General features: G+C 33.5%; 1 protein-coding gene across 2 annotated transcripts in view; it reads left to right on the top strand.

Annotated features, from left to right (window-relative positions):
* The first annotated feature begins 9,223 nt into the window (after nucleotides 1–9,223).
* LOC117563800 (leucine-rich repeat and fibronectin type-III domain-containing protein 3) overlaps nucleotides 9,224–27,723 on the top strand; it is a 76,657-nt gene continuing 58,157 nt past the window's right edge. Inside the window, exons 1-2 of one of the 2 annotated variants that reach the window (XM_052003051.1) lie at nucleotides 9,224–9,315; nucleotides 10,917–11,463. The gene's annotated coding sequence lies outside the window, so the exon portion shown is untranslated. Of the gene's footprint in view, nucleotides 9,316–10,916; nucleotides 11,464–27,723 lie in introns of those variants that run through there. The other variant, XM_052003052.1, reaches the window with a different exon arrangement.

The raw sequence follows: 27,723 nt of genomic DNA, 5'->3' as shown, positions 1-27,723 counted from the left end.
TTTTACATACCATAGTTACCAGTTAGCCAGATTATCAGAATAATTAAAACTAAGTCTGTACGATTACGGACAGCTATCAGTTCAAGCTGTGCACGACTGTGAGATACCTATTATATACATTTTTATAAAAGCACACATAGAATTCGATTCATTACTCAAATATAAAGCTTAAGACTTTTGCAAAGCTCTTGCACATATGTTTCGATACTTTTATTATAAATAAAATAAAATAAAATAAATATTTTCAAAAAGCTTCTTAGAACGCCAACTAATTCAAATATCGAACAATTCTTAACAATTATTTCTCTTAATTAGCCATTTCAATTATTTAAGATATCTGCAATGCTTTTGAATCTTTGTTAAGTTTACTTATTATTGATTTCTTTATCTTTTAAACATCACTTAAGCAAATTTAGTTATTAATTTCTTTACGTAGTATTTTAAAATAAAATTAATTTATCTAAATTTTTTAAGAACTTTTCACAAACTCTTCACATTTTATTGGTTAGCTGCATCTTGAGTTATTTAGTCGAGAGCTTTAATCTGTAGCAACGCTCAATTACAGCTTTAATGAGCTTTTGAAACTATTTGAGCCATAATCAAGCGGCATATTGTCTGCGCATCGGGGCAAAAGAGAATCGTGCTAAGCAAGAATCCAAGTAATTATATTTTTATTGAGTATCGTCCGAGTTTCAAGATCCATTAACATTCCATTTTAATTATCTCACCCCTTTTTGCTCTTTTTCTATTTTTCGTCTTCTCTACTTTCAATTTCTTTTTTCCATTTTTTCCATTTTTTCCATTACGTTGCGATGTTTCGCATCCTTTCGCACTTTGCACGGCTCTCATTTCCTTTTTCCTTTTCCGTTTTCTAGTCTCAGTCTCAGTCTCAGTTGCACACACTCTTTTCACTTTTGTGCTTTGTGGCACGCAACAGTAATGTCACTTCTTAATTTCATGCCTTGCCATTTTTCAGTTTTCCATCTTTTGGCTTTGCGATGTCAATGCTCGAGGGCGGAAAAGAGGGAAATGCCATCTATTTTTAGCACTTTACCGCTTTTTCCTGTCCGGGTTTTCTTTGTCGACTGACCGTCACATTTTTTCTCCGAATCTTTGGTGTTTTAATTGCAATTGTAACATGTGACTTTATACCGAGAAAAAAAAGAACATTTAACCCTGTATTATTGGGCCAGAGGCCTTTAGTTCATTTGCCTGTGCCTGTGGCCTATGTATTAATGTCAACTCATTAGGCCCCTTTGCTAAACCATAATCACCAGATCACATCCTTGGGGAACCGAACCGAAAACCAAGCAAATGCTTCGTTCCAGCCACCGACTTTGCAGCTCCGAGTCGACCACGTAGCAACGCATAATTACAACTTAATCGCTTGACAAACAAAGCAGACACAACCATAAACATAAACAGCTTCAGCTCCACCTCCTGCCTCAGTCTTTGCTCTCCTTCCCTTTCCTTCAGGTGACAAAGCGACGCTCAGCTGAAGGAGTTTCGGGGCAATCTAGGATCTGTGGGCGTGCCTTAACTTTTAAACAGCAGACCAAACACTTTAAAGACACTCCCCACTCTCCTCACCCTTCCCTCTACTGTCCGTTTATGGCACATTGTCCCTCGGTTAATAGTTAATAGGCGGTTACACAAAATAATAAAAGCAAACTGAGGGCGGACAATGCAGTTTGTGACCGAAACGAGTGGTCAGTAAAATTCTTATAAGAAGAAAACATTAAATTCTAATGACAACTTTATTGAAAATTAAATAGTAATTCTAAATGAATTACACAGATCACACAAATCCCTAGGAAATGCTTTTACTAAATTAAGTTGCGAATTCTATAAAATAACATGACTTAAAACCCATTTTAAATGGTTGTTATTTAATTACAAATATAACAAAAACAAATTAATAAATATATAAACAAATACGTAAGCCGAAAAATAAGTATTTTAAATTATTAAATTAAATTCCATATATTTGTAAATGATGTCATGATCTATATAATTTATAAATATATTGAATATAATTTAAAGATTTAAAATTCTTATATACTTTAATACAAATTAAATTTATTAATATTAAAGTTCCCTTAAAATCATTCTTTATAAAAGATAAATATGTAATTTTTTTTTTTTTGGTAGCAAATCATCAATGAAAATGTAAAATAATTATAGCTTACTTATAAATCTAAGAGAGAAAAGATAAATAAATAAGAAACTATGTATTTGAAATTGAAATTTAAGCAGTCATCATCAACTCAAAACTTTTATTAAATTCAAATTGAGATGCCTCGGTTATAATTGAGATGCCTCGGTTATTTTTGTACATATTTTACAAATAAAGACATACAAAATGAGCTAAAATTAATTTAAAAGTATATTGTTGATTTGATAATTTGAAATGCTTATATGTTTATATTTTAACAGTTTGTTACTGAACTTTCATATTTAAAAAATAAATTTGATTCTTTTCGAATTGAATTTGTTTCAATTTTAATTTTCTTCTATTTAAATATTAACAAACGTTTCTTTGTCTTGGCAACAATATTAAATCTGTGATTGATTTTCTATATTACATATTCTTTTATTTGTTTTAGAAAAGTTAGATATTATTAAAATGAAGTCTAACGTATTTCTAAAGCACTTGCCTTCGGCTATTCATATTCTTTATTGCAGTATATTACATAAGGTACTTTGCATACAGTATATTATATCGCAATAAAATTGTGATATTTATTCAACTTATATTTCTTTCACATTCATTGCAAATATTTACAAAAGTTTCTTTGACTTTGAAACTAAGTGTATTTAACTATTTTTATTTATTTTTGTATATTTGCAAATTCTTTATTGCTTGACAATATTGTTTGTATTGAGCAAGTGAATTTCCAATTTGTTTGTAAATACTATTCTGTTAACATATTCTCATATATATTCTTAAGTTTCTTCATTTCCACTCGCTTGCTTTAAGCTTATTTACTTTTGAACTTTTCTTTACAAGTTTCTGTTGCTTTTATCATAGTTCTCACTTTGCATATCGTGGGGTACTTACTACTTGAACCACCCTCGCATACACACACTTTGCCCGCATATGTACACAGTACATTTGAATGTTTAGGGGACATGCAAAAACTATTTTCATGTTGAGGCACCTCACCACTGTCACAGTTGCTGTCGCTGTTGCTGTCGCCTCGGCATCATTGAATATTTTATGTCAATTAAAATGTTAACTCTGTCAAGCGTCGTGGCACGCACATAGACCATGCATTAAGCAGGCTTCTCCCTTGCCCCTTTTTCCCATCCCTTTCTATGGTTTCAACATGCAACATTCATACGAATAATGTTGCGGTCAATTTCGTTAGCTATGGTGTGGTGTGTCTGTGTGTGTGTGTGTTTGCTCTGTATGTGTGTGTGTGTGTGTGTGTGCGAGGACATTGCTTTGGCTTATTGGCATTAGCAAAGGCTTGGCGCGGCTTTAAGAGGGAGATGTTGCCGCCGCTTCGTTGCATGCCGCGCTGATTCTGATTTGACAGCCGACTGCGGGCTGCCAGCAGCATTTAAACGAAGCTGCTGCTGCATGTTGCACTGTTGTTGGGCCATGAAAGCGGCTTAAGCCAAACTGTAGCGACAGAGAGAGAGAGAGGAAGAGAGCGAGAGAGAAAGAAATGAAGCCATGCACATACATCACAATCACTTCATTAAACGTATCAACGTCAACGTCAGCGCAGCTGCTGATGCTGTTGCTGCAACATCATTTTGAGGCATGCCTCGTTTTGTGCTCAGCTCATAACGGTGCTCCATTGGCATTAGCATGCATCATTTGTCAATTTGCTGACCAGTTTCCAACTCGGTTTTCACCGTCTAATTGCCGCACAGCATTCGCCTTTTGTGTCCTTTAAGGCGAAGCCTTTCATTTCACCCAAACAACAGCGCGTTGAGTATAACCCCAAGCGCATATTAAGTATACGCCTCGCATGCCAATTATTTTTTGATTATGGCGCTGACTTGTCCATAAATAACTTTTGGCTTAAATTCGGCAATTTAATTGCACTGGCCCTAAACAAAAATATGCAAATAATGCAGCATAAATATCAAAACATATTTAACAAATAAGAAAGTTACATTTGAGTGTGCTCGACTGTCAGAGCGCGGAAATATTCTTAAAATATCAATCAATATGCAATATTCCACTAAAATATAACACTGGCTACAAAATAGCCAGATAAAAGTAAAAATTCGGTATTGTTCTTAAAATATAGCATATCAATATACCACAAAAATGCTAAAAATATACCATATTTGGTATATTAATAATAAATTGATTAAAATATTGATGCAAAAAGAAACATTTCTGTATTAATTTTTAAATATGCCAAATTAATTTACCAAAAAATACCAAAAAATTCTATATTTGGAATATTGATATACTTTAACATTTTAAATATACCATAGAATACAAAATATACCAGATGAAAACAAAGCAGTGCGGTATTGCTCTTTAAATATACCAAATCAATATACCACAAAATTATACAATCAATTATAGCAAATTTGGGATATTGAAATACTATTACATTTCAAATATACCAAAGAATACAATATATTCGTGATAAAGACAAAGCAGAGCGAGATTGTTCTTAAAATATACTCAATAAATATTCCATAAAAATTCTTTACATTTAAAATATACCAAATATACCGGATTGTCAGCCAAAGACGTTTATGTCCATACAAAAGTATTTCTTAAATATCTTCTACAATTTTTTATTTTATTCAACCAAATTTTTAATAGTATGCGCATTTTTCTGCCTTTTCCAGCAGGCACAAGCTTAGAATGCCCTTTTACCCTACTTATAGCAGGTATAAAAAGTAGCAATTAACTGCAAAAAATATTTGTAAACAAATATTGAGCCAATAGAAATGTGAATTATGCTATGAAATTTACTGAGAATTTATTGAGGCAAAAAAAATGTTTGTACAATTTTTGCATTTTTCATTTAGTTGATAATGCGAGCTAAAAGTAAACATTTTTTCTAAGTAAATTGCAATAAATAAAATAGCATTACTTTTTCTTGTAAATGCATTAATAATTTCGACAGAAATTTTTCATTATATTCATTTGCAAAAAACCTAAGTAAAATAAACAAATGAAGTTATAAATAATAAAATGGAAAATATTAAACTGGTAAACAAATAATCGAGGCAAATGCAAATAAGCAAAACTATGCAAAATAAATACAAAACATTTTTAACAAATTACTATATTAATAATTGGCTGACTTTGGCCATTGACTGCATCGCTGATTACTAAATATTATTAAATATTTAGAAAGCGCCACGGCAAAAATATGTGATTAACAACGATAACAAGGCAAACAAAATAGCTTTACAGCTGAAAGATTGTATTCGAACTCATCAATTCAATGCAATTCAATTCGATTCAATTTTATTTAAATTGTTTGCGGAGTCAATATGAAATTGCGGGCGAGATTGGCAAAGGCTCGGAGTTGGCTTAATTGATTTGCATTTACACAATGTGCAGTTAAAACACCTGGGAAAATTGATATAACTGTTGCCATTACAGTGATTTCTTTTTGCTGTCAATTAATTGAAAGTGAAATACGACACATTACACATTGCATTACATTTCCATACAATAAGTTGGGTGGATAGAAAAGAAATCTTTAAATTTAAATTCAATTCTTCTTTTCCTATAATTTATTCACTTCTTTAATTTACAATTCCCTAACACATGTTACATTTCATTAACTCAATTTCCATTTAATTTTTTGCTTCTTCATTAAATTCATTATGAAATTATACGACATTCTACGCATTAAATGTGACACATGGCGTATACATAATTGAGTGTACAGCTTTTAATCAATTAAAATAAAATAAATTGCAGCTGCAAGCGATTTAGAAATGAATTATGCAAAAATACATCGAGTTCGCTTCTAAAGTGGCCTATCAAATAAATCGCAAATTAATTTCTACGCTTTTTTTTCTATCTCTCCCTCTCTTGACTATTCAAATTATTTGTAACAAAGTTTTTTTCTTTTAGGTTGGATTTCGGAATTTGCAGCTAAATTTCAGTTGCGGTTTTAATTATATATTATATTTACAACCGCAAGAGCTGGCAAATTAAAAACACAATTATTTCATTTGAAGAACTTGCTTTTGTCGGGGCAATAAAATAATACGATTTTTACATAATATTTCAAAATGTATGATAGGAAAAATTAAGTATAAATAATTTCAAGTACTTTTTGCTTGCTAAATTTGAATCAAAACTAGAATAAATATTTTCGTAACTTACAAATTTTAAACTTGTCATTTATAAATATCTATTGAATTTTTTTTTACTTTTTGTTACAGATAATTATTATAGCAAAAATTGAAAATATAAAAATTCAAAAACATTTTAAGTTTCCGCATAATATTTCAGATTCGTATGATTGTAAATTTTAAATGCAAACTCTTTAGTAAAAATCGATGATTGCATATATTTATTTCTGTTAAATTTGAATGTAAACTTTTTAATACATAATTTATTATTTCGCTCCTTGAATACAGCTCGTGATTGCAATTAGAACATCCGCAAACATTATTCAATATTCAAGCTGGCCCAAAATGTGCATTAACTAATTAAAAATGAATATGTGATTATTGTTGGCACTTGATTACATGCCAAAAATGTTGGTGCAATTAACGCGTAAATGCCAATAATTAGAAATGGATATTTTGTTCAAATTATTCACATTTATTTTCGGGTGATACGTATTATTAATTGGCCAACACTTTATGATGATGATGAAGAAGAAGAGAGGTGGCAATTACCCAGCATATTCATATTCATAGAGCTAAAATGGCTCATTAGAAACTTCTGGCAAACAATTTATAAAAAAAGTGGAGAAAAAATCAGCTTAATTTTGGATGGCATGTCGGGCACATTAGGCGACTTGATGAGAGGATGGGGCACGTACAAAATATTAAGATACAAGATACAAAAACTCAGAGATACTAGCAAAGAGAGAGAGAGAGAGAGAGAAGGAGATAGAGACGGAGTCTCTGCAGACGATATACAATTTTAATGCGTTAATTTTGCGACAATATTTTTGTAATCTAGCGAAGCGTGCCACACACACACACACGCACACTTGCACACTAGCAGACACACATACATCTAGAGTTTAGAGTGTCACATATGACTGCCATCTTTCCGGCGGCGCACACGTGCAACGGAATGTGGCATGATGGAAACGTTGACGTCATTTTCAACTACGTCTTTATCTGTGCTGTTTCCTTTTGCCTACCTTACTGCCAGGATATCCCTTTGTTGTTAACGTCTTCGACTTTTATCGATGCTAATATGCTCCTCACTCTTCGTGCCACACGTTTCACACGTATGTATGTGTGTGTGTGCAGCCGACGGGCAAATCCACTAACAACTCAACAACAACTCGCTTTTTAAGTGTACCAAATTTCATGCATCACTTATCGCTGCCATATTTGAAAACTTTTGATCCTTGTTCGCTCGCATGTATGGGAAAAATTGTGCACATAACTTGAACTCGAACTCGAACTCGCTTCGAGAATCTTGAGCAATAAACAATTTTACAAGTCTCAGGCAGGTATTTTGTTGCCTCTGATTTTTCATAACGAAAAAAATATAAGGAGAAGGAGAACAAAAACTCAACTATTTACAGCCTTCAGTACATAATTAGTTAACTTTAACAGTTTTCCTCCCTCTCCCCACTCACCCCACTCAATTAAAGTTTTACAGTGTATGTGTGTGTGTGCGTGTGTCATGCAATTTCGCTAGTTATCGTTGCAGCAAAGTGGCAAAGTGCCTGCTGCAAACTATGCGGTTTCAGTTATGTGCCAACTTTGACGACACTTAACAGTTGCGCACATGTTAAACGCATGTTAACAGGTTGTTGCTAACAGCGAAGCTGTTAACTGCCAACTGCCAGCTGCAAAACTGTCAGCTGCGGCTTTTTGGCTTTAATGTTCTCTGCGGTCTGCTGCAAATGGCAATTGAACCCATTGAGACGCAACTTCATTTCCAGTTAGCAACTAACAAACGATACTAAAACTTTACTTTAGCAGCTATTCAACATTCCTTGGGGAATTGAGTAGATCTTGACTTCATTTATGGATGTAGAATTTCACTGTAAAATGTTAAAAACTATATCATTGTTAGTCTTTAGTTTACGGGTATTTTTCTGCTAAACTTTGGCTAAGTGTATGTTATCATAGATGATTTCCTCTCAAAAGTATATATTTAAAATCTCTCAAAGAGAATTAAGAAAATCAAATAATGTTTCAGAAAACCTAAAGATTAAAATTTAATACAAATTATTTATTTACTCCAAGAAATTTCGAAGCCATTGATCAATAAAAATTAAAAATAATTAATATAAAAATAAATAAACTTTTAAATTTAAGAACTGATAGTTTAGGATTCCTTATTCGCATTTAAATGTAGTAAAATTAATTTAAGGAATACTATGATCTTAAATATCAACCTAAATTATTATTAATATCACTACTGAGCAATTCCAAAAATTTCACTTTCTAATATCCTAAATTAATAATTGAAAAATCTCTATTAAAAATATTTTATTCTATAGTATATCATAATCATCCCATGAGCTTCTCTTTCTCGTTGCCAAGCAGAACGATGAGTTAAATTTCTGCTTCACTTTTATACACACATTTATGAATCAATTTGAAATCGATTTGCAAAACCAACGATTTCCTGATATTTGTAATCTTTGCACAACATTTATTTCATAGCTTGAGCATAATTATGATTTCCATATTTCGCATAGCGTTTAATAGCCTTTTGCATTTCCTCAACTGCCTAATTAATGGCCATTAATTGTGGCTGCAAAGTTAATTAAGCCACAATCCATTTTGCCACATTTGCTCAAACATGCAAAAGTTCGCTTTGTTATTATTTTCGACTAGACAAAACGATTCAAAAACTTCAAAATGTCTATTTAACAGCGGACTGTAAGTTAACAGTCAGATTAACGCCAACACCCGCACACCCAACGCAACTGTTAAGTTAACAGACGACGTCGCGTCGCTGCTTCAACTTCGGCTCGCATCTAACATGACGAGCTCGGCTCATGCGGTCGCTGTTAATACGGACTGCGGCTGCAGCAGCAGCGGCAGCAGCGCTGTTGTTTGTGTTATTTCAGTTCTTGGCTTGAGGCTTGTTGGCGCTTGTCTCAGTCACCTGCTAAGGTTTGAGCGCGTCGCAACGTAGCGGCAACTTTTGCAACGGTTTCTAACGTGAGTGTCTTATCGCATTGTTGTGCTTGCAAAGCACGCGCGTGTGTGTGAGTGTTAAGCGCGTCTGTCTGTACTCTGTGTGTGTGTGTTTGCTTTGTTTTTATTTACATTTAACACTTTGACACATTCCTTGAGCGCCGCGTTCGCTGCTCTTCCGCTCTCTCTCTCTGTGTCTCTCTCTATTTTTCTCTAATCTTCTAAGCACTAGAGTCCTGCTTAAATTTACAAAAAACAAAAACCAGTTTTTATGTGTACCATGCATACATATTTTAAACACTTGATTTGAGCTCGATGCCCGATAGAAAATACATAAACTCGATACTCGGTTCTGTTAATTGGCTGGCATGCAAGAATTTAAAGCGCGCGCCGCGTGACGTCGCTTGGATCCCCACTAGCTCTGTCTCCCTCACTCATCTCTTTCACTGCAACACTGTCTGTTACACTTTTAATACTCTACGCGCTAAAGTGGTGCATATTCTTTGCATTAATGTTACAACAGGCAACTGCTAGTCGTGCATGCCCAACTGTGGACTGCGCTCTTTTTGCTTGCTTTGTTTACCGTTAGCGGTTAGCAAGTTCTCATCTAGTATTTCTGCCGTCGATTGTTGTTCTTGTGCTTTGGTGCTGCTCTTGTTCATTCTCGAGTGCTGACACCTTTACAGCTGCTGCTTCAGCTTCAGCTTCAGCTTCAACTTCTCTTCTATCACTTCTTCTGTTCTTCTGCTTTTTCTCCTCACGTCGCTCGCTGGCCAACGAAGCGTGTGTTGGGATCTGGGTGTTTAGAAAGCCACTTGGCGACTCCAGACATATTTTAGTTGCTCTCCACCTCTCTCTCTATCTCGCTCTCGCTTTATGCATCTTGGAGTTGGAGAACTCTCCACATTTGCTATCAACGGTCTGAAGTCTGGCTTTAAAAATGCTTAATTAAATTGAAAGCAACTCAGTCTGGTAACTCGTAACTTCTCTCCGTAAATAAATTGACCGACTTCTTGTACCGAAACCAAAAAACCGTTAATTAATTCGATTGTTGATATTTTGACGTTATTCCATCCATCGCTTAGTATCTGTTAGTTTTTTTTTCTCATTCGTGGCTATAAACATTAATTAAAGTCCAATCGAAACACCAAACTAAATTTGAATGATAAGGATTTATAATTATATCATATTTAAATGTAAATATACGAATTTCAAAAAAATTAAAAGTGATTATTAGTAAAAATATTCTTGAAAGACAAAACAAAATTTGGAAACAAAAGTTTCTTGTAATTTAAAAGTGCTTTATAAAAATAATAACATTCATTTTTACATTTTTAAGAAATAACTTGCTCAAAAATAAATATTCTTGGAAGATTTATTTTGATAACTTTCATAATTTGATTGAAAATTCGAAATACATACCTTTGATAAATTTACTATATTTTGGACCTCAATAATTTGCCATTGAAGACTCGAAAATACAATTAAAAGTTTTGGCCAAGTCATATTTTAATTAGCACACAATTTGCATATTGGCCAATTTATTGTTTTTGGTATTTGCCCATTGGCATTGTTCTCTGTTGGTTAAACTCAAAAAAATATTTTACATTCTTTTGGTCAAACAGGTTGCCATAAACAGCAACGAAAAAAATAATAGCACGTGCAGAGCCGCCACAAGAAAATCATCAGCAATAGCAACAATAACGTGAAAATTATAAAGCCAAAAACACACGCAAACCGCATAAAAATTTCAAAAAACGCGCGCGCCAAATAAAAAAAAACCGACAACACACGAAAAAACCAAAAATACAACAAAAAAATGCTCGTAAAAAATTAAAAAAAATAAAAATAAAGCAAGGAGAAAAAAAAGAGAATTTTATTCGCTTGCGTTTTGTCAACCAGAAAAGGGCCAAGCGGCAATAAAAGCGCACAAGTGGAAGCAGCAACAACACCAACAACAACAACTGCAACTACAAAAAGCGACCCTGTGAATAAAAAAAAAATAATAATAATAAGAACTGAGGCCCAAACCGAAAACCCTTTTGAACCCGAGGCAGGAAAACGCTTGTTTCGACAAGCCAGTGACAAAAACAACAAAAACAACAACAGCATCAGCCACAACAACGAACAGCAGCAATAGCAACAACAACATCGACAACAACGACAACACAGGTGAGCACAGTGCATGAATGAAGTGAATAAATGAATGAATGAATGCCAGCTGAACTTCTGAACTGCTGTTGTTCGTACCGATTGCCAACCCACCCTCGCCCTGTCTCTCTCTGGCTGCCACTGCAGATTGAGTGATTGAAAACTGATAAAACAACAACAAAGCAAAGGCCACAAAAAAAAAATAAAGGCGAGATGAAAACACACCCAGAGCAAGAGAGCAAGAGAGAGTGAGAGAGCACAAAAATAATGCACAGGTTTTTGTCCTCCTCTGGATTTTTTCCTTCTTCTTCTTTTATTTTCCATTTGTTAAAAACAGAATACAAGCAGCACTCCCCCCTTTGGGCTCCTTCTTTTTACTTCTCTCAATAAGCAATTAATATGCACAAGTGTCTGCGAGGGCTGCAAACTGAATTTTGCTTCGTTTTTCGATAAGCAAGCGAGAGGAATGAGGCATGTGGCAGGGCCATGTGGCATGGCGACACCGCCACTTGTATAACAATAAACGTTAACCAAAATCGGTGCCATAGCCCCGACAACAACAACAACAAAAAAAGAAAATATAAACCAAAGTGGGTTTTGCCGAAAAGCATTGTGCGAAAAACGTGGCACATTGTTTTGCTTGTGGCATACAACAAAAGCAAATGCAGGGGGCAGACGAACAGAGAGTGTGTAGAACACACTGTTTGATGATATTTTATTCAGCTGGTCTTTATGCCTCTTTTAGGATCTGTTAAACGTTTTTTTCGGTTTTGTCGCATTTCACTTAAAGTTTGATAAGCAATTTAATTAGCATGACATTTCCAAAAAAAAAAAACTTTTTTTTGTCTGCTAAACGATTTTTAATTTTGGCTTTAATTTGAAATTGACTAAAATGCAGTAATTGAAATGATACAAATTTTTTGGCTTTAATATCAAATTAAAAAATGTATATAATAATTGAAATGATGCCAGTTTATATTAGAATAACACACTTGAACATCATTATTTTCTAATTTAATCAATTTGTTTGCTTGGAAGAAGTAATCGTATTTAAACTACTTTTATAATTATTTCGTTGACTTCCTCAAATAATAATTACTTTATTAGGTTGCCAAGTAATTACTTAATTTTGTTTTTGGCTAACAATTATTTTTCTCGGATATGCACAACTTAAATCTTTTTAATTTTGGAAATATTTATAAACTAGACACTGGCAATATTAAGTTTCAATATTGCGAGAGTTCAGTTTGCTGACAAAATTATTTAATTTGAAAGAAATCTTCTTGATTTATTAATTAATAATTAGAAAAAATCGTGTGTTGGATCAATATTTATTAAATATAATTATTTGGCTCTTTCGAAGTTAATCTGAAAAATTCTTCAACACTTTTCACAATTTTATAGAATTTTTATTATAATGAATCTAGTTGACGAATATTTGACATATAAGAATAAAAGATTCTATATTTGTTGGATTTTTCTTAATACTCCACTTTATTAAAAAAAAATATACTATGAGTATTGAACACATAAGGATAAAAGATTCTATATGTGATGGAATTTTCCTAAAACTGCAAATTCTTATTTTGCATATAATTTACATATTTGATTCTTAAATATGTTTTCAAAGTCAATGAAATGCATTCTTGTTTTGGAATAAAATCTTCGAGTTTCATAATTTTTTGGAAATGATGAATTAATTCCGAAAAAATAGTATATTTTTTGTAAATAAGAAAATAAGTCAGATATTAATTTAATGCAATTCTTTTATATTTTAGAATTAAGTCTTAGGCTCACAGAAATTCCATAAAAATGTTAATTAAACAAAAAACTAGTTTTTGACATCTAAGATAGCTAAAGATATTTATCTATCTCCACCATTCTTTCGGCTGCCTAAATTACGAATAAACAAACTACTTGGACAACTTTTGTTGAACCAGAAAACAAGCCCTAAACAATTTAAATTAATGCCCAATTTTCATAATCAAATTAAGTAAACTGCCCTTTTAGTATTATTCTCGTCTTAACATAACTCTCATTCGCATTCGCCGTCTCATTTTCATTGTCATTTTGTTTGGAGTTTTGGAGTTTTTAATTCAGCTTTCAGCATTCTGGGCAGCGTTCGCTGTTTGTCGATTTACTTGATTGTGATTATTTTTAGTGGCCTTAACTTGATTTTTACTGTTACAGTCACGACTCCTCTAATCTAAGGCAATTTGTAGTCGCCTTTGTGTAGAGGCAAATGCACGCAAAAAAACAAAAAAAAAATTGGTTATAAAAAGAGTCCAACTATTGCTTTAATCCCAGCTCTGTCGCAGAACTTTTCGAAACCCAAGTTGAAGTTGCAAAAAAAACAAGCGAGGGGGAAAATGGCAACTAGCAAAGCAAAGAAAGGAATCTTAAGATGTGGAAAATGCGTAGAAGAAAAACAAAGGGCACACACACACAAAAGGGGCTGAAAAGCAGTTGGACTTGAGTTTCAGTTCAAGTCGAGTTGCGAGTTGTGAGTCGAGTTGAGTTGAGTTTGAGTCAAAGTCAAGTTGAGGCAAAATATCGCACATTGCATACATAGAAGTTGTTATCGTTGTTTGGTAAAAATAGAAATTGAAGAAAAGTTCAAATAAACAGAAGAAAATACAAGTAAACAGACAGTCAAATGCGAGAGGAGCCAAAACGAAGGGAAGCAGACAAAACACAAACAAAAAGGAGCTCCGCACAAGTAATGTAAAACACAATAAAAGTGTCTAACTGTATAAAGAAATGAAAGTCAAAATGTGTTGGCCTTCCCTTCCCCTTCCCCTTTCCCCCTCGTCTTCTTCCCAGCGTTCTGTGTTCCCAGCATCTTTGGCATCATTAGCGGCAATTGAGTTTTTGGCTAAGTCGTTTGGTCCGACACAATTTTTACTGTCGTTTCTTCGTCTCGCTGTCTTTCCGTCTTTCTTTTCCATCACAAATATGATCCACAGGTTCTTAAAGTCTTTCGCTCTCTGTTTCCGTCTCTTTATGTCTCTTTTTCTCTTCATGATCATCATCATCATTCACTCTTGAGGTTGATCGTGAACTCAAAAGATGTGAAAAATGTGCTAAGGTGCCGCAGACACAGAATTAGCTTTTGAAAGACGAAAGTCTCTGACTAAGTTGAGAAGAAAGCGTGCAAATCTATACTACAGTGAGCACTCCAAATAACGCACAATTTTAAATTGGAATTTAATTTTTTTAATATTTCAACGTTAAATGTATAATATATACATAGATGAATTAATATGTGAAATATACATTTAAATTAAATTGTTATTTAAGTTTCTCGATTACAATCTTAGGCTTACATCAATTTATTTTTCATTGCATATATTTTCTATTAACAGTTCTTTAAGTCTGTTTCACGCTTAGTTGAGCACTTGCTTTTTATTTTTGAACCGTTCTTATTCTTCTTTGGATTAATTATAACTTTAATCTTTTAACTTAGATCTTTAGTCAGAATTAGCGATTATTTATTTTTTCTCAAAACATTTTATTCTTTGCTTAGCTTTGCTTTGCTTTTCTTATTAATTTTTTCAATATTTGCTTAGTTTTTGCTTTTCTTACTTACAGTAACTTTCTTTAAATAATTTAGACTTATAATTCTTAGTTTGAATTTTGTAAAATTTAATTCAAAATATAACTTTGTCTTTTAAATTTCTATTCAAATCTTCTTAAATGAAACTAATTTCTAGCTCAGACTAATATCTTTAAAATTCTTTGCCAATGGAGCACAAATTGTTCTCTTTTGATTAGAAGTCTATTAACAAATCTCTTTGTACTTACACCTATGATATTGCTACCTAGTTACTTCCTGTCTAAGTTTTGTCGCTGAGAAAATGATCTAATTTGATGAACTATAAAGCTGCAATTTGTCTAATGTCTTGTGCACTTCCTCTCAAAATAATTTTCCAAGTACCCAAATAAAAAATAAAACGAAGAATGAAATGAAAGGAAAAAAGCAGAGAGTGTAAAAGACAAAGGAAGAATACAGATGGTTCCCACTGTGGCACGTTGGTTTCTCATAATTGAATTATGATCACTGACTGTGTCAAGCGTTCACTCAGAGACAGACAGACAGACAGACGGACGGAACTAATGAACACGCCAAGCCAGAAGGGTAGTCAACTGTAGCACATAATAATGATGATGATGATGGTTATGATGATGATAATGCAGTTGCTTGTTGCCACTTGCAGATGCAAAGCGAATGAACGTGTGTGTGTGTGTGTGTGTGTGTAAAGGAAGTGCAAGTGCCAGAGAAATCTCAGAGAGCGAACTCCAAACTCGAACTCAAAACCCAAAGAGATGCCCAAGAGCTGCTCAAGCGGCAATGAACTCAAAAGAAACGCCAGACAAACAACAAAAATAAACACCAACAACAACAACAAGTTGTGAAAAGGCAGTCAAAGAAGAACGAGGCAAACGGCAGCAAACAAGAAATGCAGTTAACAAATACCAAAGATGCAACATAATGTGGCAGCATTTAGAATTTGTTTCGTTTTACTCGGCCTAGGACTCGACATCGGCACGCACTCTTAATATTTATTTGTGCAACAGATTTTTTTTTTGGGTTATCACAGTAACAGAGAAAAGACAGAAAGATAGAAAGATACAAACGGAGTTGGGGTTGGGGCAAGCAAGACAGCTGGGCGGGGCACACATGCCACACCAAGAACGAGAGCCAGAGCCTAGAGGTCATTCATCCAACAGAACGTTTATCACGTTTATCATGCCTGCCTGGGCGCGCTTTATTAACATATTTCTCTAGATACCCTGTACAAACAGCCAAGTGGGGTGGGATGTTAGATAAGCACCAGAAGCAGCCGCAGCAGCAACAAACGTGGAGCCGCAACTTGCTTATTTGCATACATTTTGTGAGCATGAATTGTACCACAAAAAAAGAGATAAGCAGTTAAACAACAAACTTAAAATTCTTGGTATACCCTGTAAAAGTTTTTAACAATTGTTCCAATTGATAATCTCAAACGCATCTCAGCTGAGGTATGAATATAGTCGAAAAGTTGACATGATAAAATTCAAAAATAATTTTTTTTCGAAATTTTAAATTTTATATAATTTAATTAAATAATAATTTAATTAAAAACCAAAAGAATAATATAACAAAAATATTACATAAAAAGACGATTAAGAAATTTGTAAACAAAAAAATACTTTTAGTGAAGTCATTTGTTGGATAATAAAAAGTAAAGTTCATCTTTACATATATCTAAGTTAACTATTCTGAACTTTTTAATAATGGTTATAATGATCTCTTCTTAGTATGACATTCTTATACAAGTTGAAGAATCTTTATTTCAATAGCTTTGCATTTTCTAAATTTTGCAAAACCTTTCAAAATTTTTTTTAATATATACCAACTAAAATAAGCAGCTGCAAATATTTGCTTAATTTTTTTTTATTTAAAGAGAGTAATTTGATTTTGACTCTATACATTTTTAAAAAATAAAATTTAGTTATGACATACCTCTTTTAGTTAATCAAATATGAAACCTTTAAAGACTTTTCTTATATTTTTGAGATATTAAATCTAAATATATATAAAAAATTATTGATTAATTTGCCTTCTTTCCAGCAAACATATTTTAAATATAACATTGAAACTTTTAGTTAATCAAATTGAGTTTGACAGCACATGTTTCTGGCCATCAGAATGAATTTGCATTCGTTTAAAGGGCAACTTCGCGCACATCAGATGGTTTATGCAACATGTTGCAACTGTTGTGGCTCTTGCTGCTTTTGTGGTGCTGAGGTGCTGGGGTGCTGTGGTCCCATTTGCTAGGCAAGAAAAACGACGGACAAGCGACACAACAAGTCTAGGCCATAGTTAACGTAACCTCGCTTATAGAGAGAGAGACCCAATCCTGTGACCGCTTCTCTCTCCCTCTCCTTCTTTGACCATTCCACATGCTCCACACGTTGCTTGCCCCCCCCCCGCTGTTGCTGTTGGTGACGCACAAGATAGTTTCTCTTTATGCATTTTAGAATTCCTGACAACACGCAGAGGGAAGAGAGAGAGAGGGCGACGAGGAGGAGTGAGTTTCGGCTGTGTTGCAATGCTTTGCGTTTGGGCCAACAGGAAATGGCCAACATTAGACAGTGTGGCACGTGTTTGTCTCTCCCTCTTACTCTCTCTTTCTCTCCCTCGCTATGAATGTGTTTTTTATGCACCCTGCGGACGGAAATGCGACAGGAACGCGTTGCAACAACAACTTTTCAACTGCAAACTGTTTATGCATTTTTATTTTTACTTTTTTTTTTTCGTTGGTTTCATAAATAAAATTTCAGGTAGAAATTACAGGTTGGCTTTTTGCTGTTGAGAACGTGTCGTTAAGCATAGAGTGTAAACTGTAAAGTGTACTGAACTCGACTGATTTATACCTGTGCTTTTCATACCCGCTACCCAAAGAGTAGAAGGGTATTCTATATATATTCTTTATCAACTATATGTATATATTCTTTATCCGTCGGTCCGACTGTCTGTTTATCTTTCCGTTTGTCCGAACCCTTGTGGCTGACAATTTGGTATATTTTGGACTCTATGGTATATTTTGAATATAGTAGTATATAAATATACACAATATTTCTTTCGGTATATTTTTAGAATTTTCGGTATATTAATTTGGTATAATTTTCTCTATATCTCTATATTTTGAATGTAGTACTATATCAATATACCAAATATAGCCTTTGACATATTTTTAGTATTTTTGCGGTACATTAATTCGGTATATTTTAAGAATATTTCCGCTGTGTAATTATACCACTCATGGTATATTTTGAATGTACAATTTCAATATGACCTTTGGTATATTTTCAGTATTTTTATAGTATATAATATTAATTTCGTGTATTTTACCGCAGTATTTTGCTTTTACTCAATTTCATAGTCGAGCACAATCAACTATAGCTTTCTGCCTTATTCTTTAAGAAAAGAGAACTTTTGCAGTTCATGCAGCTCATTAAAGACCAAATTCCACTCTCTCTCTCTCTCTTGGCCAGAAGTCATGCTTACCAAACAGCTGCTGCTGTTGCAGCTTCTGAAGAAAACGTGTAAAGAAAAGTGAGTACAAATAGAAAAAAAAATTGTATTTCTTTTGTGTTCAGTTTTTCTTTGGCTGCACAGTTTTTCCTCAACCGAGTTTATTTTGTGGCTCATTTGCATTATTTTAATTCATTTCTCTGCCGAGCCGAGTTGTTGTATTGTTTCATTTTTGGTTTGGCCAGAATGCCAATAAATAAATTTCATTTTGGCTACGGTTCTTGGCCGTTATATGTAGATGCACTTAATTAATTTTTGACCAAGTGTAATGAAAGGAAAAACCAACAAAACAACAGTTGCAAGAACAGTTGAAAAGAAAAGAATTTTCAGATGGGGGAGAAAAACTCTATATATAAATGTAATGAAATCATATGCCAAACTTTGAAAAATGAAAAAAACGAAAGCCAAAAGACAAATTACCAACTTTTTTAGGGGCCAAACTGAAATCACAGCAGATAGTTTTTGCACTTCGTCAGGTGGAGCGAAGTGTAGAGCGAAAGGGGAGGGGCTCGAGGCGGGGACAGACACAAAAGCCATTGGAAACTTGGTCCTGGCTTCGGCCAGCGGGACACTTGAAATAAATTGCAATTTGTTCCATGCCAACACGCAGTCCATATTGAGAAAAAAAAAGTAAAAAGTGCTTTTCGAACGAGATGCAGAGAGCGAGAGAGAGAGAGAAGCGAAAGAGTTGAGGGCAATCGTGGTTGTGGAGCCTATAAATTAAGTGCTGCAATTAATAATTAAAATGTGTGTTAATTAGCGAACGGGGCGGAGGTCCAACATTCGCCACTCTCAGGCTAATTGCAATTTCAATTAGCCGCATTAGAACAAGCATTGCGTGGGTCCAAAACCTAATCAACTCGACTCTTGAAAGCAGCTTAAAACTTTGCCAGATTTTATTTGAGTATAAAAATAACCAGCCAAGAAATCCCTAAATGAAATAATTCATTTAATTTTAGGATTTAAGCAATGACTTTGGAAAAAAGGCTTAGATTATTTTTAGTGGGAAACTACTCAAGAACTTTGATAGTAAAAATTTTGAGAGAAAAAACAAAAAGCAAATAAATAAAAAATATATAATTGTGTAATTGATTATACGACTTTAGAATTTTGTTATTTTAAATTTGGAAACGACTGAATTTAGTAACATATACAAAATGCGGATAAATTAGTACAATTAATTTTTTTAAGAAATGACTTTAAGAAAATGCAGAGAATATTTTGAATTGGATAAATAAAGTTGACTAACTACAAAAACCTTTTGCGAATAATGTTTTGAGAGAAAAAGTAAACAGGAAATAAATTTGTACTGATTAGTACGCGAATTTAACAATTGATTAAAAATTAGGAATTAGGATACCATTAAATTGCATAATTAATGTTGGGCAACTGCTGAAACTTTTCTTTGCAAAGAGAAGAGCAAAGAAGTTAACAAAAAAATAATAAATCAAATAAATAATTACCGAATTTTGCATCTGCGCTTTAGAATTAGGGCTGAATTTATGACTATTTTATGTTCATGACAGACTAAAGATTGATGAAGATATGTATTTGTATGAATTTATAGTTGACTTTAAGCTAATATTTTATAAGTATATCGATATGGAAGAAATTCGATAGTAATTGGACAACATAAAATCAGCAATATGCAAAATAATTTATAAGATTTATGTATTATTTGTGTGTTTAATTATTAAGCATCTGGCGAGCTGTATTCAATTTGAAAGTAAAGTTCTTTTATTAGATATATTAAATCCCTTGAAAACGAGAGAATTTCGACAATATTGTTATACAATATTTAATATAAAAATGCGCCAATTATTTATTTGATTTATGTATTATTTTTAGACGTAATAAATTACTAAACAACTGCCAAGCTACGTTTAATTGGACAGTAAATGCAAAACAAAAATGTGCTCAATAGAGCGCAATGCTAGACGAATTATGTGCTCTTAATATGACAGAGAGTGAGAGAATGAGAGTTGCTATGGCAAAGGGAATAATCGTCATATTGTGTTATAGATTATATTTGTACATATGTTATGTCACTTGATTTCTCTGCTCATTCATTTCACTCCTTTGCGCTTCATCTGTTTGTGTATTTTTATATCTTTTTGCGTTTGTCGCTGTGCCAAAACATTTTTCGCTGACAATTCGCATGGCTAACTAAGGCTTTGTTCGTTCTCATATTTCATTCGAGTTTCATTGTGCAAAGGAGGATGAGAAAATAAAATTGGAGGCAGCAACAGCAGCAGCCAAAGGATGCTGCATGCACCAGGCGACTGTTATCCTGACTACCGACAGTCGGCATCTTCCACTGCTGACTGTTTAATATTTCAGTGTGTGTGTTGAGGCTGTGAATCAGTGATTCCTTTATGGCATCACACGGATTAGATATCTCTTTCTGGGTATTGAAGTTAACTGCGCCTAAAACAGACCCCCTTTCTCTCTCTCTGATTTTTGTGGCATGCCCCTCACGTATTCGCTTTTCCATTTGTTTAGCTGCGTAATTTAGTTATGGCTCAATGATGTATGTGTACATTGAGATACATCTAAAGTATAAATAGGCACATCCATTGATTATTAACATTAATCAACGTATTGGTTTTATTTCGATTCCGATTTCATTTTGTTTTTATTTTTTTTTTGCTTTCTTCTGTATGTGGCAATTAGCTTGCAACACATGAATTCAATTGCGATTGCAAATGTTTTTCTTTTTTACTTCCAATTAGTTAATTAAAGCTGTGGAAAATACATATGTTGGATTGATGTGAAAGGCAGACGGCGGTAAATAAATATTAAATCAATCAATGCGCTTATTTAACGAGCCAAATAAAATTATGTCTACCAATCTGCAAGAGGAAATAAAATGCTTACTGTGAGCTTAAAGAGTGACAATTTCATTTCGATTTTCAATCGAATTGACTGCAATTGAAATCAATTTAATAGTACAATTAAATAATTACTAAATCATGCATGAAAATGAGCGTAAATTATTATTAATTCAAAATTAAGTCCACTTAAAATGAATTTATAATATAATAAATAATACAATTTAATTATGCAAAGTAAATATTGTATGCATAAGAGAGCAATTATATTTATTATGTAATTTATTAGGTAGGAAACAGGTTAAAAAATTATTTATTGATTCAACAGAAATTTAAGAAAAATTTTATGTTAGAAAAAAGTAAATAAAAAATAAATATTTACAATCCGCTGTGTGATATATTTTGAATGTAGTACTATATAAATATACCAAATATTGCCGATGGTATATTTTTAGTATTTTTGTGGTATACTAAATCGGTATATTTTAAGAATAATAACACATGGTATTATACCTCATATGGTATATTCTGAATGCAGTACTATATCAATATACCAAATATCACATATGTCATTTTTTGGTATATTTGCGGTATATTAATTTTGTATGATTCAAGAAAAATAAAGTAGCATACTGTCCATGTACAAAATATATACCATTTGATATATTTTTAGTATTTTTGCGGTATATTAATTTGGTATATTTTAAAGCTAATTCCGCACTGTTTTGCTTTTATTTCTTACTTGTTTTCATTTTAAATAGAGAATTATCGCTATATCAATTCTTCACATAATTGATTAAACTAGAATTTAGTAATAATATTTAGTCAGTTCTTTAACTAATGCTGTTAAATACATACATTAATTCTACACCTGATTGGACATTCAGTAGTTAATTATGCTGCAAAAAAAGATCAAAGGCAATTTCTGTGTCTTGAAAGTAGAATGTGTCAACAACTTAAGTCAATTCAAGCTACTTTTAGCCATGACCAGATTCAAGTCAAAGCAAAACGACAAAATTAATAGACAATTGCAGCACTGACAATGCATAAATAAATGTACATAAATGTGCATTTAATTCTTGCGCAACACACTGCGTATGAGTATTTTTTCGCAATTAACTTTAGAATTGTTGCAGCATTATAATTGATTTCCTGGCACTGACTGCGCAGCTTTTGCTTGTTAAAAACAACAATGTTAATTTCCATTTTAATGAAGTCGAAATGCCAAATGCGAAATATGTTATAATAATAACAACAATCATAAATGCGCTAAAATAAAAAAAATAGGTGAGCAGAACAACTAAGTCGAAACATTACGCAACTCTGATTTAAGCCAATTTAAATGAGTTGCAATTTTATTCCCAGGCAAAAAACGAACTGCAAAGCAAATAGTGGAAAAGTTGTGACGGATTAGACTAACAGATACCCTATACAAATTAGATGAAATGCCCTTATGATGGGCATTAGAAATAAAATTAAAAATAGTCAAGCAAAATACCCGTTTGAAGTTTTTTAACTGCTCGAAAGCACACGCATGTCGAAGAAGCTGAAGCAGTTGCTGCAGTTTTGGCCAACTGTTGTGGTTAATTGACAGCATGACGAACTGACAAACTGATGGATGGATGGATGGCTGCCTGGCTGCAGAAAGCCAAGCGAACAGCACTTTTGCTGTCTGACCCAAATACCGAGCATAAAACTGAAACAACAACTGAGCAACAAAAGCAACAGCAACAAAAAATGTTTCTAATGAGGCAAATTAAGCAAGCGCCAAACAATTAAAACAAAAGCAACAAATGAGCGCATAATTATTTTATAATTAAATTCCATTTAACAAAGTCTACGCACACACACAACAACACACGGAACTTTTTGTTGTGGAAGTTGCTAAATTTTGTGTAAACATTTGTGCATTTTTCATTGGTTGAATTTAAGCGCAACAGGTGCAAAATTACAACAGCTCGAAATGTGTTTGCAAACACTCACACATGAGAGGGCTGAGATAGCAGAGAAGGGAGAGAAATACGGTTACGGGTTGCAGTTATAATAACCGTCATCAACATTCTTGGCCACTCAAAATTAGTGGGCCAAAAAGTAGCTTACGGTTTGCCAAAAAAAAAACATGAAATTCCCTCAATAAAAATGGGGCAAATAGAGTGCTAAAAGTGTAGGGAAAGAAAAGAGTTAGGAGAACATTATTAAAATAAAAAGTATTCTCATGGAAAAATATATATTTTTTAATATATTTCAAGGTATCACAATTAAATAAAGTTATTACATCTTCGTATAATATGCACTTGTTTAAAACAACTTTAAAAAAAAATGAATGAGAGAGAGTCAAAAGAGAAGAGCAAGAAATTTTTGGTGTTACCAGCTTGCGTTTGCTCAATTATCTTTTGCTCCTATATAAATTGAATTAATATTTTTCCATGAATATTTTCTTAAATAAAATAAAATATATTCAAATGTGTTAATATTTACAAAACTCATTTCAAGAGTTATAAAAATGAAGATTATAATAGTATGGAACAACAACAGTTAAAGTTAAAATAATAATGTATACACTAGAAAATGACATGAATTAGAATATGCAATTTCAAATAAATAAATACGAGAAAATTATTACTATTTTATAGATGGTAATGTATCACATCTGTAAATTATAATTTTTTTGTAATTTTCTCTACTTTGTGTCTTGAGTAAATTTGCATAAAATGCTGACTTAAATTCTACTTAAAATGCTGAAATTTGAATAAGCAAAAGTTGTGGATACGCATCTCATTAGCTAAAAGATCTTCAGTGTTGACATTCGATATAAGCACATTTCTTTTACTGAAATAATCTAAAAATATATAAATCAAAAACTTTCTCAAAATGAAAAAAATATTGAAAAATGTTATAGATACATAGTTCACTTGAGACACCTGACACTTTGATTAACTCAAAAGCCACTTGAAGCATTTTGTAGAGTGGCAACCAAATAGAGTTGTTCACATCGTGACAGAGAGATGAGAAGAAAACAATTAAAAACACGTGTTGGAAACACAATCGAAGAAGAATTCGAGAGAAATAATCCAAGTAATGAGAATGATAATGATAATGATAATAATAATGTTATTTTTATTGCTATTGTTCGAATCGATGCCACAAAAATTGGTGAAAGTCGACAAAGATATTTGATGAAGTATTTCTTTTGCTGTTGCTGTTGCTATTGCTGTTGCTGTAGGCAGGCGTTGCCTAGTCAGATGTGCGTGCAACAATTTTCGCTGGCTTGCCGCAAGTGTGTTTAGTGGGTGGCACTTGCAACCAACAACAACAACAACAACATCTAGAGGCAGACGACGTGCAACAACTTCATTGAGCTTCTTGAGAGTTGCAAGAGCTGAACTAGTTTCCATTTTAATGGCAGCCGCAGCGGCGAGCAGCGAGCAGCGATAGCGGCAGCAAAGAGAGCATGAAATGTGCAACGAATTGTGGCAGCCGCAAAGATTTATTGAAGCCCGGCCGGGGCTATTAACAAAATTACTTACAAGCGGCCAACTGCAATGGACAGCGGCAGCCAAATGCATCGCATTTTGGTCAACGCCGACAGCCGACAACGACTATCGAAAAACAACCCAAAAACAAAAAGCAAAAACAACAACCAGCAACAACAATCGACAAGTGAACAGCTCTGAATTATTGCCAAGCGAGTGAGTTTTGAGTTTTCGTCTGTGATGACTGCCACACAGAGTGGAGTTTAAGCCCAAGCGAGTTCTGGACTCGAGTCTGGTCTGCTGCATCCACAAGCTTCACCTCAGTCACTTCTCCGCTCTTTCTCTGCCTCTGACTCTGCCTGCCAGGCGATATATTCTATTTAATTGCATTCGCGGTTTGATGCAGGCACAAAGCACAAACTCACACACGCACAGCACACTCACATAGACAGAGCACAGAGTTGAACTACAACAGCGAGAAGGACACTAAGCCTGTCCTTCTCTCTCTTTCCTCATCTATTTCTATAGTCGCAGTCAAGCTTTAGCCAGCGGCGTTTCCCTTTGGGGGCTGTAAAATGTTAATCTCAGTATTAAAACTGACAGCGAAAGAAGTAAAACCGTAGCACAATGCCAACAGAAAAATACTTACTTATGTACGTAATTCGTTGATTTATGATCACAGTCGTCGCTGACTATGAGAAGTTCTCTCTTTCTCTCTCTCTCTCTCTCTCTCTCTCACTCGCACAACGCCGACAGATCCTTTATAATGTGCATTCAATTAAAAGTTGCGGCAATGCATTGTTGGGTCCTTGGCTAACAACTTAAATGTGTTTTGGAAATATGAAATGTTACTGGAGATTAAGAAATAAAAGGAATAAGAAGAATTTAAGCACATAAGCCAGTTCAAATTTCATAGAAGCATTTAGATATGAATATTTAATGTATTTTAGAATTAAAGAAGAATTCATAGAACTAAACTAGAAAAGTAATAAGGTTATTTGAAGTGCTCATATTGAATTTATTGGAGACACACTTCAAAGGCAGATATCCGCTGCCCATTTTGAATAAAACCCAATTTTACTATAGAATGCAAAATATACCAAATTAATATACCACAAAAACTCTAAAAATATACCAAAAGTATATTTACAGAATACTAAAATCAAAATATACCAAACAATGCCAAAAACTACCAAATTCATAAACCGCATAAAACTTAATTATACCAAAGGCTATAATTGGTATATACACACCATAAAGAGCTAAATATACCTGATTATATAGTTATATAAATTGAACATTTCATAGAGAAATAAAATATATTCTTAACTTGAGACTTCAAATTTAATGTAACGTAGTAATAAACTACTTTAACTACTTCATAAATATTTATTAAATTCTTTTAAGCATTATTTGAATGCGCTTTTCATGGCTTGTTTAACTAGTCGAGCATTAATGTTAATTTAAGTGCTTGTATTATTTTGATTTATTTACTTGAATAATCCTAAATGTTGGCATTATCTCTGCATTTTTATTTTTAAGCATTCTCCTAGCTAATGCTCATTTCATTGCTCTCTTTTGTTCATACTTGAAATTCTTTTATGACACATAAAATCATCATGGTACATTACAATTTTTAATACCCATAAATTTGACATTCGTCAAAGCTTTATCAAGCAAAATCAGCAGCTGGGCACTTGGATTTTATGCTTGCAGTTAAACGCTTAAAAAGACATTCGGTTGGATAATTTAATAGCTCTAAATAATATATTCTTTTATAAGCAGAGAAAACAAAAAGCTGTACTTCATTATTTATTTTATTTTTTTCCATGAATTTTTATTCACACTTTTAATTTAATTAAATCACGAGAGTCTGAATTTTGCTATTAATTTAGCATATTCGCAAAGTGTGCTCAACTTGAATTTGAGTTAACATTATAATTCATTTTGGTTAAAAATTCATTGGCCACGTTAACAGCGCCAAAGAGCCAAAAACTTTTCAGCAAAAGTCGCAGCAAAAGTTGCAAGTTGAAGTGCAAGTCACTTGCTTTTCGTGCAGCTTGTGCTATTGACTCCCTGTTAGCAATTTTTGTGCTAACGACGCCTCTGGCAATGTGGCGGGGAATGAAGAGAAGGGGGAAGAGTTGGTCCAGTCACAGTTTTATAGACAGAAAACACAATAATAACAACAGCAGCAGGAGCAGCAACGGCAGCAATCGCGGTTGCCGCCTGCCAATCGGCAAAGTTGCAAGCGGCAAAGTTGACGACCGCAGTGAATAAGGGAAAAACAACAGCAACAGGGACAGCGATGAGAGCAATTCCAGCAACAGCAACAGCAACAACAACAACGACAACAGGGGCAACATCGATGCAATTTGTTATTTTGAATTTTTCAATTTTCGAGTTCAAACTATTTCTGGGCGCGCGATAGCAAAAAGCAATCACAGAACGCAGTGCGAGAAGTTCTCTCTCTCTCCAAGAGGGCGGGGGCATGCCACATGCTGCATGCTGTATGCTGCAATGGCAGCTCCTTTGAGCCGAGGCCGTCCCAAAATTGATATTTAATTAAATGTTGCTCTGACTTCAGGGTAAAGAGATGCAGCGACGAACAATCGGAACAATCAAACTGAGAAATCGAACAGACAAAGCTCCTCTGCAGAGCAATCATTTTTTTTTTTTTTGCTCTTCCAGACCGTCCATTAATCGAATGCTTTTGATAATGATTGGTTCAGCGGCAATAAAAATGCTGTTCTGCCTTCTTTTGTTGTGTGTGATTCACTTTAAATACAGAAATCTAGAGTCTATTTCGAGCCACAAGGACATAGCTTTTCTTTTCTCACGTATGCAAAGGATATGACAGTTGCCGATACTTTTGTCAACTGATTCGATTTATGCA

Source organism: Drosophila albomicans, chromosome 2L, assembly GCF_009650485.2.
Source record: "Drosophila albomicans strain 15112-1751.03 chromosome 2L, ASM965048v2, whole genome shotgun sequence".
NCBI classification, from domain to species: domain Eukaryota; kingdom Metazoa; phylum Arthropoda; class Insecta; order Diptera; family Drosophilidae; genus Drosophila; species Drosophila albomicans.
This window is presented reverse-complemented; position numbering and strand designations above follow the sequence as displayed.